This window comes from Hetaerina americana, unplaced genomic scaffold (assembly GCF_022747635.1).
Source record: "Hetaerina americana unplaced genomic scaffold, ioHetAmer1.1.p SCAF_9, whole genome shotgun sequence".
NCBI lineage: Eukaryota > Metazoa > Arthropoda > Insecta > Odonata > Calopterygidae > Hetaerina > Hetaerina americana.
The window spans coordinates 35,691,415-35,707,840 of record NW_027287538.1 but is presented as its reverse complement, the minus strand read 5'-3'; positions in this window follow the sequence as shown (position 1 = coordinate 35,707,840).

The window sequence follows — 16,426 nt, the reverse complement described above, 5'->3', positions numbered from 1 at the left end:
TACACACATACACATACACACATACACATACACACATATACATATACACATATACATATACACATATATATATATATATATATATATATACTACCTTGATCAAAAATTTCCCGGAATTTATTCAGAAAATTAAAAATACAAGTTTATTCATCTAAATCTATATTGTCCCCTTCAAAGTAATCCCCATCGACTGCAACACACTTATGCCAGCGCTTGATCCAATCCTCGAAACATTTTTTATATTCGGTTTTCGGTATGTCCATCAGTGCTTCCTGCGATTTTTCCATTACTTCCTCTCGGCTGCTAAAACGCGTTCCCCGTAATGGTTTTTTAACTCGATTGAACAGAAAGAAGTCACAGGGAGCCAAATCAGGTGAATTCGGTGGCTGTTGGATGGTATTTGTTGCATTTTTCGTCAAAAAATTACGAATAATGATAGCACTGTGCGACGGTGCGTTATCATGGTGCAAAATCCACGAGTTTTCTGCCCACATTTCTGGTCTCTTTCGGCGAATTGCTTCACGCAAACGTCTCATAACGCCCAAATAATACTCTTTGTTTACTGTCTGGCCTTCTGGCAAAAATTCATGATGCACTACACCGTTGTAATCCATGAAAACCGTCAGCATTGCCTTCTTTTTTGACTGAAAACGACGTGGTTTTTTTGGTCTCGGCTCATTTGGTGAACGCCATTCACTTGCCTGATGTCTGGATTGCGTGTCGTACTCATAAACCCACGTCTCGTCTCCAGTAATGATCCTTTTGATGAATGTGGGATCGGATTCAGTCTCGCAAATCATGTCTTTTGCGACGTCAACACGGTCTCTTTTTTGCATGAAATTGAGATCTCTTGGCACCAACTTTGCTGCTACACGACGGAAACCCAAATCATTAACCACAATGTCTTGGGCGGATCCATAGGCAATGTTCAAGTCCTCCGCTATTTCTCTGATGGTTAATTTGCGGTTATTGACCAACATTTCTTTTACTTTATCAATTTTTTCACCGACTTTCGATGTCGATGGTCTGCCACTGCGTTCATCATCTTCGATTGACTCACGACCACTTCTGAACCGCTCGTGCCACTGGTAAACGACCGTTTTTTTTAGAGAATCGTTGCCGAAACACTTTTCCAACATTTCCAACGTCCGTGCGCCACTAAATCCGTTTTTTACGCAAAATTTAATACAAGTTCGTTGTTGCAAATTTAAATCCATTTCTGCAATTGTAAAAAATCGCCAACACACACAGAGATAGATGTACTCTTGGCTACGTAACTTTTGCAAATGTCAAGTTATGACACTAAGATTTAAAGGGAATATCAACAACAGATGTACCAATTTAACAAAAAAAACAGAACTCAAATCGGAACGATGGGAGCGCCACACGGTGGTTATTCCGGGAACTTTTTGATCAAGGTAGTATATGTATATATATATATGAAACATGGTGCTGACGGAGAATGCTGTATGGAGAATGTTGAATGGACAGACAAGGTGAGGAACGAGGAAGTATTGAAGAGCAGAGGAGGATAGGGCCACATGGAGGACTCGACGGCAAAGAAGAAATAGATGGATTGCACACACATTGAGGCATTATGTATTGATAAGGAATATTATAGAAGGGAATAAATAAACTGACTGGCTGATGTGATACTCTGGATATGTCGTTTGTGAAAATAAAAATTGACGTCGTGAAGTATGACGAAATGACTAATAATTGAAAAGGAAGGAAGTGTGGAGCATCATTTCATTTATCCAGGAGACACGAAGTATCTTTTAAACTTTCAATTGCATAGCATATACACATGCTCCCTATTTGTTCAATTGCCAGTTCAATTGTCAGGGATATATTTCATGGGGCTATGCGAAACATCATATGAACAAGTAGGTACCACATGCCAATGAGCGAGTATAATGGCTACATATTTTTGTTTATTATTTTTGTACACAAATGCAGAAGATAATAAAAAATATGTTTTTAAAATGTTTCTCTAAAGCGCAATAACTTTGAAGCTTTACGAGTACACTAGGTATGAATTTTAAGTGATTTTGTACTATGAAACCTATATACAGGAAAGTATAAGTCGTAAACAAAAATACGCAAAACTACTCTCCTAATCTAGCTAATTACTGCCTAACGACTTCACTTAGCAAATTTTGATGCCAAATATGTTACAACAATGATATAAATTTTTTAAAAACAAATGCAAAAATCAAGTTTGGTAACTTTTTAACCCAAACGCTGGAGATTTTTTATAGTTTTTCTTTCATTTTCAGCCCAAAAGCTCCATATAATGAGGTTAAGAATTCGTTTTTTATTTAATACTAAAAACTAACTATTTTACATATATCAGTCCTTGTAATCCATATATGTTCATTATATGTAATCGTATTTGTTCTTCTGCTGCTGTTTTCGATGTCTCAATGCTGTAATAAAAGTTAAGGCCGTCTGCAATATAATTTTTTACGAGCAGTTTCATCATGAAAAGAATTGCACGATTAGCCGTTAATAGTTATATATGTTATGAGAGAAAACATTCTTTGCCTGTCTTCCCTCGCTTCTTACATCTCTGGTGATCTTACCACCCCAATAGGAATTAAAGAAAGCTCTTCTAGCCTGTTTGAGGGTGTCAATGTTTTACTTGAAAATATTCACCGAACACAATAGAGTGCGGTGAAGTGGAGGGATTGGAGCATTTATACTCATAGGTATCAAATTGTGAGCGTGGTAGCAAAACAAGTCATCACCATTTAATGCCGCTTGACTGCTTGCCGACTGAACCCGTCAGCGTAGTCCTGGGAAGATGAGCCTTCACTTGGAGTGCGTCAAATATATTCATTACCTGGTATTCGAGCACCGAAATGAATACTTAAGTACCTAAATGGATACACGAGTCCCTGGATGAATACTTGAACACTCGAGTGAATAAATGAGTACGTAGATGAAAACATGGGTGCATACCCGAATGAGCCCGTGAATACATGAGAATCGGGGTTCTGAGTCTGCCTTGCTTCTCGTAACCCAGTGTACTCCTATACTCCGTCATATGATGATAACTTTCGCATGATTACACGATCACCTCAGCATCCTGAGTACCTGAGTACACCTGAAAGGCTCGCATAAATACCAGAGTTTTTGTAGAGCCCATTGAATGTCGTAACCGAACAAATTCCCAAGTTTTATATGTACTTATATGAATGAAACATGATGTAGAAGTATTCTTAGCTAGCTTCATGGGTTGAGAACTAGAAAGGGATTTTCCAGGATTCTAATGTATTAGTTGAAATCATAAATGTCTACATTGGAAGATTCGATACGAATGTATTTCGAATAATCCCGAGAGTTAGGCGAAAATAAATACAGCACAAGCTACTGGCTAAGGACTTTTATTTACTATTAGACTTTTCCTTTGCTCTAAAAGATTTTGTCTTCGTGAGAGCATTGGTGAAATCGTCTATCAGCATTAGCGCGAATAATACACTTATTTAAAAAATTAAGAATAAATGCGAGTTAAGAAGAAAAAAAATTTAAAATTCCATGAAAAAACCGAATGATTGGGTAGAAAAATAGTGTATCAGAGAAATACAATGAATACGGATTACATAAGATTTTGCCACGGTGTTTGATTACGCGGATGGAAATGGTGGCAGTGCATTCGCTAGAACTATGTATTTCCGTTCGAGGAATTTATCGGACAGGGAAAGTTGGATTTTGCTACTAAGTTCCTACTAACGAGAGTGGCAGATATATTCCTTGGACCGAAAGACATCACCCTGATAGTCTGAGCACCATCATAACCTACTTCCAGTTTAATTGATTCAACTCCAATGGCGTGTGTCAGTAGAGTGATTGTGTGCATCAGTGTACAATGCTGTCGATTTCAGTTGGCCTACAGCGGCACCGGATGTTACGTGCGATAACGCATAGAAATTTTACTACCGCTGAAACAAATAGTCAGTTGAAGTATATTTATTACTACAGGAGACTCACAGAGATTATTTTATTCTCTCTAGCCCAGCTAGATGATGACTGTATGTGTTCAAAGAGGGAAACCAATTTAAAAAGAAGGTGGACTCGGAACTCCACAGTCACTGATTTCACGGAAGTAAACACGGATAAAACCGCTCCTATAATGAGAGAGGACCGTTGAATAATGTTAAAAGCACTACGAAGAATAATTAAAACTTCAATAGTTGCTGCACATATGCTGGTAAGTGTAACCGAAAATATTCACTTGATATATGTTTGTGCGAAGGTGTAGGCAAACTGAATGTTTCAAATTTCACCGGCTCCCGCTGATGTAATAATGGAGTCATATCAATGAAACTATCGCCATATCCACATTACAAATTAAACTAACAGCATGACTTCATATTACTACAATAAATACAAATATCTGAATATTATTTTAAAATTAATACAAACATTTAGAATTTAATTATGCCGGCAAAAAATTATGGGCTCTCTTTTTTGATAGACCCTCATATACTTTCTGCCTCTTCATATTCAAACAAATTTTATGGGACGTGTTTAATTATTCTGTAAATCTGTCCGTAAACTTGCTCTATAAATTAAGAGTTTGTTTTACTTTCATAAAAATATGATTTTTATTTTTCGAAAGCGTTTTACAGAACCCGCTCTAGCATAAATGTCGAAGAAGTTCAATTTATATTTCAAAATATCACTATGTAGATTGATTACTGTCAGTGTCTGTAGGAAATTGCTCAAATAAGCTTGTCATTTGAAATGAAAAAATAATTTAAGGCATTGTTAATAAATCTCGAGTAGTGCCAAGCAATCTTTGCGCATGGTGTAATTATAATTTTCCCATAGATGTGAGTTGACCTGGATTTGAAATCGCAGTAGAAAAGATAAAATTAAAGGAAAAGTATCATCAATAGTAGTATTTTCCATTTTGATTACAAAAAAATTAAAAGAATCCGAAAATCCATACGGAAACGGGAAGCTCGAATAAATTGAGAGCGAAATAGATTTCGACGGGAGAATACGTTTCATGAACACTGCGCTTTGACCTTGGCGGTGGCATCATTGGTAGGGAAATGTAAGTATGTGAGTGTTTGTCCATACAACTGAAGGAGAGGAGTAAAAAAATAAAAATATATCTCTGTAAACACCAGTTATATGGGAGTGAATAATATTCGCGCGAGCAAATGGCGGAGAAAAAAATGTTGGAATATGTGGAAATTGGAAAATACGTACCCTATATGCATGCTTGGAAGGGAGCCGAGTCGCCGAGGAGGTAAAGCAGGTCCAAAGCAAGTCCCCAAAGCAGGAAGAAGTAGGAAGGATATTCTTGATACAAATATATGCATGTGTGTGTGTGTGGAGAAAAAGGATTTTTATCAAGGGAAAGGAATATTGGAACTCATTCAATCCATTAGCTCCCTACTTCCCGCAGAAAGTTATTATTTCGCGTTAATTTCAGTTTCCTCAATGAACTGCGCCAACACGTCATCATGTGCAGTTATTTTCCTTTCCATTTGATCAAATTTATGTATTTCCCAAGGCAGGATACAATACGTTTTCCGTCTACGTTGGCACGCAAAAAGGATTGGAATTATGTCACCAGTCATCCAGGTGATTTAACGGGAAGTGAGATGTACAAGGGATTGTTACACCGTTTTTTAGATATCCACCTCTCCTTAAATCAGTAAGAAATTAGCCTGTATAATGTGAATGATTGAGGAAGAGCTTACTTCGGTTAAAGTGGTATCGTCAAAAAGAGGAGTTATAAATGAAATGCTTACCATTTGCAGTGTACCCTATTAATACTCAACTATTCACTGCAAGATAGTGTTTCTCATCGCAATTTCATTTTGGAAGAATATATTAAAACTTCCCACAAAGAAGTTATAATTCAGGTGAGCTCAAATTAATTGACATTCATTATAAATTTTGAGTTAGGTGACCAAGATTGGTTCAATTGACTATTTTACATGTATAAATACCTGTAAGTGTAGTTATATATATGCATAATATATAACCACACAGGACTTTATGTATGATTTTATATATATATATATATATATATATATATATATATATATATATATATATATATATATATATATATATATATATGCACACACACCAAGATAGCACTAAACAAAAACCCAAAAAGTCACACGTATTCCGAATTTTCGGTGGCGATACTATCTTTCTCAGGGGATAGTGGGAATGTGTTCCTTCTCTCCTTTGAGAAAGTTAGTATTGCCACCGAAAATTCGGAATACGTATGAGTTACTTTTTTGTGTGTCCCTATGTTTTTATTTTGTTCGCTATTTCTATCTTGGTGTGCATTATTGTTCATATCCATGACACTTTCATATAAGTTTTACGTACATATATATTAGAATTGTTTGTAAGAATAAGATTATAACATTTCAAATGGTGGTGATCATAAGGCATGATGAAAGATACACGAGTACTCTTCTCCGGCTGGAGTTTTTAGTGCAAAAAGAAAGCAGTGATTATAGTTGGATAATAAAATGAGTAATAATTAACTGGGTACATATTAAGTCAAATTTTTAATATATATTTTGTCAAGTCGTATGGTCCTTCATGGTGACGGTTTTTTCTTGAAAAAAATTGAACTTTTCAATATGTTGGGATAATAACCAATCAAACCAACTTAATGCAATGTCTGAGGCAAATACCGAATCATATGCTAATAAAAAAGATTAAAACTTGAAATTTTCCAATTGCCAACAGGTAGTTGAAAGTTGGACCGTTTGATTGAATAAGATTTAAATCATCTGATAAAAGACCCAACACAGGTATTCAAACTTTCCAGGTAACCCAAGAAAGTTCCTTTTAGTGTATATTTTACCTCACGCCAACTGTTGCAAGGTGACTCGAGAATGTGCCCTCCATTTGATTCAATACTGCCTTTAACATGCAGAAAAACTTCTCTCACATCATAAAGACAGGAAAATGCTTCGCTAAAACTATCGAGCACATTTGGCATGGAATTTTCAGATTTATGATTCTTTTATTCAATGGAAATAAGTAATTTTTCGTTCATTTTTAAAACTCTTTGGTTCGACTTTACTAAATACTTTGACATTACATTACTTTTTTCGAAACTAGAAATAATAAAAATACTAACTTTTGGATTGTGAAATTTTGGTAAATTTTTTTAATCAATAAACATGACTTTATTTTGAATTTAACGTTTAAAACGCATTACAAAAATATGTATGCTGATAATTTTGATTTACTACTTTAATGACCAGTTTTTGAGAACAAAAATGAACCGAAAGGTGGAACGCAAGAGTTCGTAATCCCTCATCGCATATCTCCTACACTGCCAAAGCGGCACAAAGAAGTGAACTGACTCCGTACTATGAGGATCGCTTCTAAACCTCGTCGTTCCTAGAAACAATGCCATATATCCCGGCATCATCGGAAGAAGACAACTCTGGACGGAGAGGAAAAAAATATCTTCTAGATTCCACGAGTACTAGATTTCCCTGTATGTGGAGGAGTAGATGACGGCAGGGCTACGACATGATCTTGTTCCCCTTGCGCTATCCCTCGCCCAACTCCACTACTCTCTCTCCCAACCTCTCCAACTAGGCCGACCTATTCCCAGAGAAGTCACTGAGAGGTGGGAGGAGAAGTAAGTTGGGCGGAAGAGAGCGGCGAGGTCGTGGATGCATGGCATGGATGCAGGCAAGGCTACAGAAAGAGAGGCGGAGAATGCGAGGGGTCACGCAGGGACCAGGGGGTTGACGTAGCTTTGACTCGGCGACCCCTAGGCCACAAAAGAGCCGGGGCCAGCCGGACACGGAGAGGAGGTCCGGCGGGGTCGGGTGCAGCGTGGCGCATGTATCGCACGTACCCTGAGGGGAGAACACGACTCGCGGACTCGCGTTGTCCCTGATTCCAATAACTTTTGTCCCTGCTTTTTTCTCGTGCCCGCCCTTTTATTGCACACAGACATATCGTGGCGCAAGGCCTGCACCGTGGTTTTTGTATTTATCTCGAAACACGGGCGCACATAGCAAGTTACCAGCCTATCTTACATGTTTTGACCATCTGCCCGTACGTAAGAGGAATGTACAATTTACTTGTTTTTGACTTTATTTGTGTACGCTGAAACAATATCACTATCGGCACGTTAACATTAAATCTGTTTCAAACAGCCAACAAGTAATTCCACTGACTCTTAAATTATTTCCCTTGCCCTCCTATCTGCACTGCCAACCTGAAAGCCTCCTAACTACCATTGTTTTATTTTGACCAAGTACTAAACCACGATGAAATTACGAGTATTTAGTTCAAGAGGATAAGTTATAATTGATGACCTCCCATTAACGTACTTAGCTACATAAAATAGTGCTATTTAAAGGCAACCTTTTTTATTTAAGTTTTTCTAATTTAAACTTAATCTGAGGGCTTGTTCATCGTTGCTTTTCAGTAAGTACCCATATCACCCAAGCAACCCCATTTAAGTTTCCAAGGCTATCGGTCAAACTATCTCCGAATTTATTTGGTGACACTGAAGTTGGTGATTTTGATGAGAATGGAGAAATGACTTGCACAAACTATGAAAATGACACATTCAACACGTAATCTAACCAGCTTTCACGTGTTCCAAAGGATTCATTGCCTCGGCATAAAATGAAAATTTTATTACGCTTTCGGAAATCTGGAATTAGCGGTAAATTTTTATCTGTCAAATGCACAAGCAGGTACTGAACATCAGCCCTTGGACACATGGCCTTGGATAAGGGTTTCAATCGACAAATATTTAGAGTCGTTGATAGTAGTATTCGCAAGTACAATTTTACCCTGTCACGTAAAGAAAATATGAATTTAATAATGACGAGTAGAATTCTATACAAAAATATCGCTACAGAGATGTGCTCTTTTTCTATTAGCTTAATATAGTAAAATGAAGTATCACTCTTGTGGTACTTCATTGTACTCTTATAACTGGGTGGAACACCCTGGCATTGACTTCATCTCTAGTCTCAGGTGTAAATGCAATGAAATAATTTGCACAATGGTACAAATTCATTCGGGTAATCCTCATTGAAGAAAGACAAAATTGAAGAAAAAAATTCGAACCGATTCCGGAATACTGCATATGTTTTCATTGAAACTTTAGCAAATGTAAGGCACTGAGCAAGCTGGATTTACTTCATTAGAGGCAAATTAAATCTACGTGACCAATACTCCGTCATCAATCTATACGTTACTGTATGAGGGTTGCACAATTCAAATGAATTGCATATCCTATAAAGCAAAAGGTTTGTAATCAAGAAATAATGGTCCAAATTCCTGTTCGGTCTTCACATACGTAGGCTTACTATCTGAAAAAGGTTTTCCATGATTGATTCGTAATGCTATAGCAGGAAATGGCTAGAAGAAACTGAAACTAAACTATTCACTTCTTAATAAAATGTTAGTGCACTTTTTAATACCACTTCAAATGTATGTATGCGCTTTTTGGAATAGATATACCATGCATTAAGGTATAACCCTACATTGAATATTAAAAACGCGAAAATTAATATCATAAATGTGAGATTGTTAAAAAAACAACCTTTCAATACATTTCTGTTTGATATCTTGAGTCTTTGATAGGAATACATGCGTAGGAAATCTTAGCCTATGAAGAACTTAGGTGAAATATTGAAATACCTATCTTCGGAAATGTCCTCAATTTTTTAATTTTTGATATACAGTATATTCCTTAACCTTAACTTTTCCTCTGTACTCTGCTAAATGCCTTCTGGAATGTTACGTGGAACTAGGGAATATCTGAGTCTTATTCCGGATTCCTGTCGCCCGGCCTACTCCTTACTGATATACAGGGTCGCACCCAAAAGAGGTAGGACTGATTTTTTCACAAGAATGTTATTGACGATATACTTACATCGACTTAATAATCTTCAAAGTATGCTCCTTGAGCTGCTACACACTTAGTAAACGTTGCTCCCATTCCCCGTACGCACGCTGGAAATTTTCCTTGGGGATGCCGTTGATGACCCCCGTCGAAGCCTCTTGAACGGCCTTTATCGAGTCAAAAGTCGTCCCTTGAGCTGTCTTTTCATCAGGGGGAAGAAGAAGAAGTCCGGTGGTGCCAGATCGGGAGAATAGGGCGGGTGCGGCAACGTGGCAACGCCGTATTTGGCCAGGAGCTGTATGACGACGAGCGCGCCATGGCAGAATTTTCGGCACCATCTTGGCGCACACCTTGCGTATAGCCAAATCCTGTGAAATCATGTGTTGGACGTTGGATGCAGACAGACCCAACTGGTTTGCAATTTCTTCACTGGTTAAGCGTCGGTCTGTGTTCAGCAGTGTCCTCACTCTGTCCACATTCGTGTCGGTACTTGCCGTCGACGGCCGTCCGGAGCGATGGTCGTCTTCAACGAGCTCCCTACCCTCTTTAAACAACTTGTGCCACTCAAATACTGTGGAACGGCTTAAGGCAGTGTCCCCATAAGCCTGCTTGATCATATCGAGGGTCTCCGTTGCCGTCTTCCCGAGTTTCGCACAAAACTTCACGGAATAGCGTTGCTCTAAATTCAGATTCATTTTGTTTTTCGACGCGGACAAAAAACTTGCTTCACTAAAAACGGTGTCCTCACTCAACGACAGCCCGCAGGCGACTGAGGTTGGTGTTGGTCTGTTGATAAGAGCCTCCTCCACCTTACCCTGCCAGGCAGACCCCCCTCCATCGCTCCGTTCGCACCAGAGAAAATCAGTCCTACCACTTTTGTGTGCGACCCTGTATATATATATATATATATATATATATATATATATATATATATATATATATATATATAAAATTATGCATCTTCCCTCTTTCTCGTCTCAAAATAAAAATTTATTCACCAATTTGCTCATTTTTAATGATTATGCGTATACCTTGCTTCGTGTGAAACTAAACTTAATGCACAAAGTAGTTGCATATTGCTGCATTTTTATTTGCTGCTATGGGATTAAGTATTGACCTGAGTTCATTAAATAGCTGATTTCCTTCCCTACATATGCTACAAATTACTTCCATTAACCTAATTAATAATATACATGCATACCTAAACACATATGTTGGTGTATATATATATATATATATATATATATATATATATATATATATATATATATATATACATATAAAGCCATAAACACAGTAATCAACCCGAAGGTCGGTTTTGTAGGTGATGGTAGAGTTCTCCCAGTACTAAGCCCAGGCGTGTGAAAATTCACACATCAGGGTATGGGGACCAGTTCCTTTCCATGTGCCGGTTATGGTTTCCCAGGAAGACCTGGTACCCGAAAAATCACATAGCTTGGGTGGAGGTGCAGGTGCCCAGAGTGTCTTGCCCGGGAATCGAACCCGGGCCCCTCCGGTCAGCAGTCCAACACTCTACCCCCTTGACTACCACGACCCACACATATATATATATATATATATATATATATATATATATATATATATATATATATATATATATATATATATATATACACACAAACACACACACACACGCACAAATATATGATACGCATGCGGACACGTATTCTTTAAGGATATGGTGAACTTGCTTCGTCAAAGCTGATATAATCAGGCTTTAAATGTGTTTGATACATTTCTTAAGTTGCTAATTATATATTTTTGTAAGCTTTGAGCCGACGTTTTTCAATGAATTAACATGAGGGTTATATGAAACCTTTAGCATAATACAAATACCTTATGATGACAGCCCTCACTTTTCTTCGAGGGAAAACTAAGCCGATATTAGTTTTCGGAAACTAAGGATAATACTACCATGAGAACTTGAGAAAACTTCTCTCTGCGGAAATATGAAACATGCAATATGTTGCGTGCGAAATTGAAAAATTGAACCGCGGTGTGCGAGCAGAGGGAGGTATGAGAGAGGAGAAAGGGGTGTGGTGGGAGGTGGTGGGGAAAACGGTAAGATGAGCAGGAGGAAGGAAATGAGAGGGACGTGCGTACACTGTGCCCGTACTCAAAAGTATACCTCGCAATATGTTACGCGATGTTACACCAAGGAGGAACTGGAATAAAAAGAAATCTGTGAAATATTAGCGGCCTTTGGACGCGATGCCTCTCCGCCGCAATCCGCCCTCCACGCCCCATCTCCCTCAACAGGAATGTTCGGCGAGGAGGAGATTTTCCGTAGCTGGAAGTATACTGAGCGGGGAGGCATTGGGACGTGCCTATCCCCCTCTCTCCCACTGAGGCAGCCGGGGGTGGAATGGGATTTCGGGAGTCGCGCGACGAAGCGGCGCCGAGGGCCGTCGAAGGGGTATCGCCGGTCGCTCTCCCGGTTCTACTCATTCCTTTGGGGGTGGGGAGGAACACAAGGGCATTTATCCCCGGATGAATATTCGCTCCATTTACATATATTTCTGCCGTGCACTCTTTGGGTACTTTTTTCATGTATGTCTTCTCAAATGTCTCGAAGATGGTGAAAGGTCGTGTGTGTGGTAGTGGATTGGAAAAATAACAGAAAACATCAATTAAGATTAGGAATACGACGGTATCACTTGCGTCTAAATGTTAGCTTCGAATCCTGCCCGATTCGTTTATAAATGTGCTCCTCTCGGGGTAAATTAAATTAGTCTGGTCTTAAAATTTTCTGATTTCCATAGCGTAACCCCTCAGATGAATTTAAGACATTTTTGCCTCGGAATTATATTTGAGTCGGGTGTTTTGTTTTGTAGAAAATTCGAATAATTAATTAAATTTTCTGGTTGAGGAAACTCCTAACCTTTGGTTCTTGCACCCAGGGGTCATTTGATCCGTGAAATCGTTTATATGTTAACCAACTTCGATGTAGTATTTAGAAGTCAAACTATGAATAAAGTCATCAAACATTCTCTTTAACTAGGTGATTTCTTGAAAGCACAGGAAACATTTTCACAGCTGAAAGTTATCAATGCAAATATAAGAGTATCTGTGGTTGAGACTTGTATTTCCGTCTTAATAGCGTTTGTTTCCAGAATTTATTATTCAATAAATCATATTCCAGTTCCATTTCTCACGAGACTACTGGTGAGTTTTTTTACAATGCGGAGGCAGCTTTCCCCAAGAATGAATCATTATCGTACACTGGGATACTTTATTAAATAATATCTATTTTCCACTAGAAGTAGAATTAATTATTTCGGGATAGATTTTAAAATCACTGCTTTCTAATCACTAGAAAATGAGTCGTAACTTTTAAAGTAATTCCAATGAGAAATAATTACATGATACAATATCATGTCCTATTGCCACCATTTCATGCCAAATTATCCACAAATAGTTTCAATAGAAGCATCTCGTGGCCTGCGTTTTCCATCGGGATTAGATTTTACATTTTCTTTTCTTCAGGCTATCAAGTGGTCGAGTTACTCGAGCTTGTTTGCAACTTTTAATCCGAGGGCTTAATAGGTGAACGATTAACCTACTAATATTGTCCATCTTAATTTAAGCTAGAGACCGTTCCTTCCTTAGACTTCCAGGGGAACCTTGGAAAGAATAAAATATCAGGAGACACCAATCCGAACATAAAACATCTATGAAGAAATGAAACTTGACTTATGGACCCATTAGTGCTACTAATTATCCAATATTTTTATGCATTGTTTTCATGGCTTCCGTGCCGTTGTGGTTTAATCAATTGATACCCAGCAATTGAAAAATGAAAATTTAATAGTGATTTGTATTTTATTTCATGTAGTGTAATTAGGCCATACCTTGCTTCGGTATGATTATTCCAAGACGATTCTTTCCGTCCAGACCACTTTGCTCTGTCTTTTGCCCCGAGATAGGGCCCGACCCATGTTTTCTCACACATAGATGGAACGTTTATATATTAATGTAATCTTTCTCATTTAACTGACTCGCGCACGTCATCGATCGATATATCACCCTGAAATATACTCCCGGGCTTGAGGTAATCTCCTCGGAGCTGTCATTTCAAGGCGATGAATATATCCACGGAGGAAGAGTAGTGGGGGTGGAATGTCGATAGAAACTGGGCGGAGTAAGCAGGGAGGTGCGTCGGCTATCCGGACATGACATCAAAAATAAAAATATATGGTTTATCAAGTAGAAGTTCTCCTTTAGTCTCATTTAATTGACCAAGTTATGAGATAAACTGCATCTATCCTTCAACTTCTACGCTATAAATATTCATAAATTTGTTAATCTTCATTTTGCAACAATAGGTGCATTTAAGTAGGATGGACTAAACTAGAGAAGTTGAAAAAAGTTTATGTAAATGGATAATATTTAGGGTAAAATTGGCATAGAAGTGGCAGAAATAAGTTAAGAGTTGTGCTCGCGAAGGAAATATTTACGTGTGCAAGAAGGGAATTGCTGCAGGCACACTAAGAGAAGAAATTTCATTTATTGATTATTTAATCTAATTAGAATGGGTTTCCAACTCCGGGTCCTTTCTTAGGATGGCCACATACAATGAAATTGACGGATACTTTATCCTTCGATCTCTTCCAATAGTCATTAAAATTAAAACTTATTCCATTGGAATAAACGACTCAGTTATATGAAACAAATTTTGGTAACAAAGAGAAATAATTCATGATCTACAGCAGAATTTTGAAAATATATCCCAGCTGAGCATAATTAGTGGTAACCATACACATGCTTAACCATACACAATCGCAAGCATGCAAAATCCATGGCAAACACTCCGGTTCATGAATAGCTGCCATTAAACGATATGGCATCACCCAATATTATGCAACAGTATGTGAAGCCCTGGGGTTTCAAGAACTTAGCTAGAGCACACTTATTTAAAAAGTATGAGTTGTACAATATTAATTGTAAGGTCAAAGAATATAATCCAAATATTTTACCTCAATGGCTATTTGAACAATGACGGCACAGTGAGGGAGAGAGATGCTGTCGAAGCCATGAAATTGATTAGTTGTTTATTCCTCTAGTAAAAACTGCGACCACAGCCACAAGTGAGAGAGAAAGAGAATGAAATTACGAAAAAACATTTGAAAAAAAAGTCTTTCCTTTACGAGCTTCTCCCTCTGTAATTCCATTTCTGATATCCTAGCACGTGCTCTAAGCGCTCACTGCACTGTATAGTGCATGTGAAAACGCAGGTTGCTTTAAAATACCCATTTTTTTAAATTTTTTCTTATATCTAAACTGAAAATTAATCCTTGGTACCTGTAAGTTTACCCTGGATTAGCCCTAGGCGTTGGTGGTGATTCTCAATGAAAAGTTTTCTATTTCAATACGAGTTATCAATTTTTACGCATGGAAAAAATCTGTCCAGAGAAATTCCGAATAGATTTCGTACTTTTCGTGGAAAGCTACTCAATGTTTACATTTTGAAAAAAAATATGAACATTTTTTATATCTTCCCTAGTTTTCTGTTCTTAATATACATAAATGACTTAAGCACACACGTTAGTAGCAATCTAAGGTTATTTGCTGACGACACGGTGATATACAGGGAAATAAGGAGCCAACTAGATCGCGAGCTACTCTCTAGAGACTTAGACAATATCTCGGGATGGTGCAATAAATGGGGATTAACACTTAATATAGATAAATGTGCAGTTTTGAAATTTTGGAATAAAGGAAGCGAGGAACAGGATATAAACTACAAAATAGAGGGTTCAGTATTGACTACGGCAAATCAAGTTAAATATTTGGGGGTTGTTCTAACACCACGCCTTTCATGGGGAGCACATATCAGGACAATATGCGGATCAGCTTTAAAGAAACTTGGCTTCATAAAACGGGTGGTGGGGAAATGTAATGAAAAAGTTAAAGAGAGGTGTTATTTTGCTCTAGTTAGACCTCATTTGGAATATGCCGCAAGTATTTGGGATCCGTGGGAGAAAATTTGGCAAAAAGAATTAGATAAAGTCCAGAGAAAATCCGCTAGATTCGTTAAAAATTGTTATGATAAAAACACAAGTGTGACAGGTCTCTTAGGGGATTTAGGCTGGGAACCACTTGAAGTGCGGAGAGAACAAGCGAGGCTTAGACTTTTAGAAAGGTTCAGAACAAACGAGTTTAAATATGACACTGAAGGAATTATAATGGCCCCACACTACTTAGGTAGATCAGACCACAAAGATAAACTAAGGGAGATAGATTCCAAGACAGATAGGTACAAATACTCATTCTTTCCCCGAACAATCAGTAATCATAATAGCAAGAAACCGAAGTCACTTTAGAAATATTAAAAACTTTGAATTTACAAGTCGGAACAAAATTAAACACTATAGAGATGTTAGGTATACTTTCAGGTGCATGTGTATGTTAGTTGGTAGTTTGAGTGTTTGCATGTGTGTGGGGTGTAAGTGTTCATGCATGAATGTATGCCATGTTTTTTTTTTATATATGATTTTCTCGTTATTGCATGCGATTTTTTTTTTT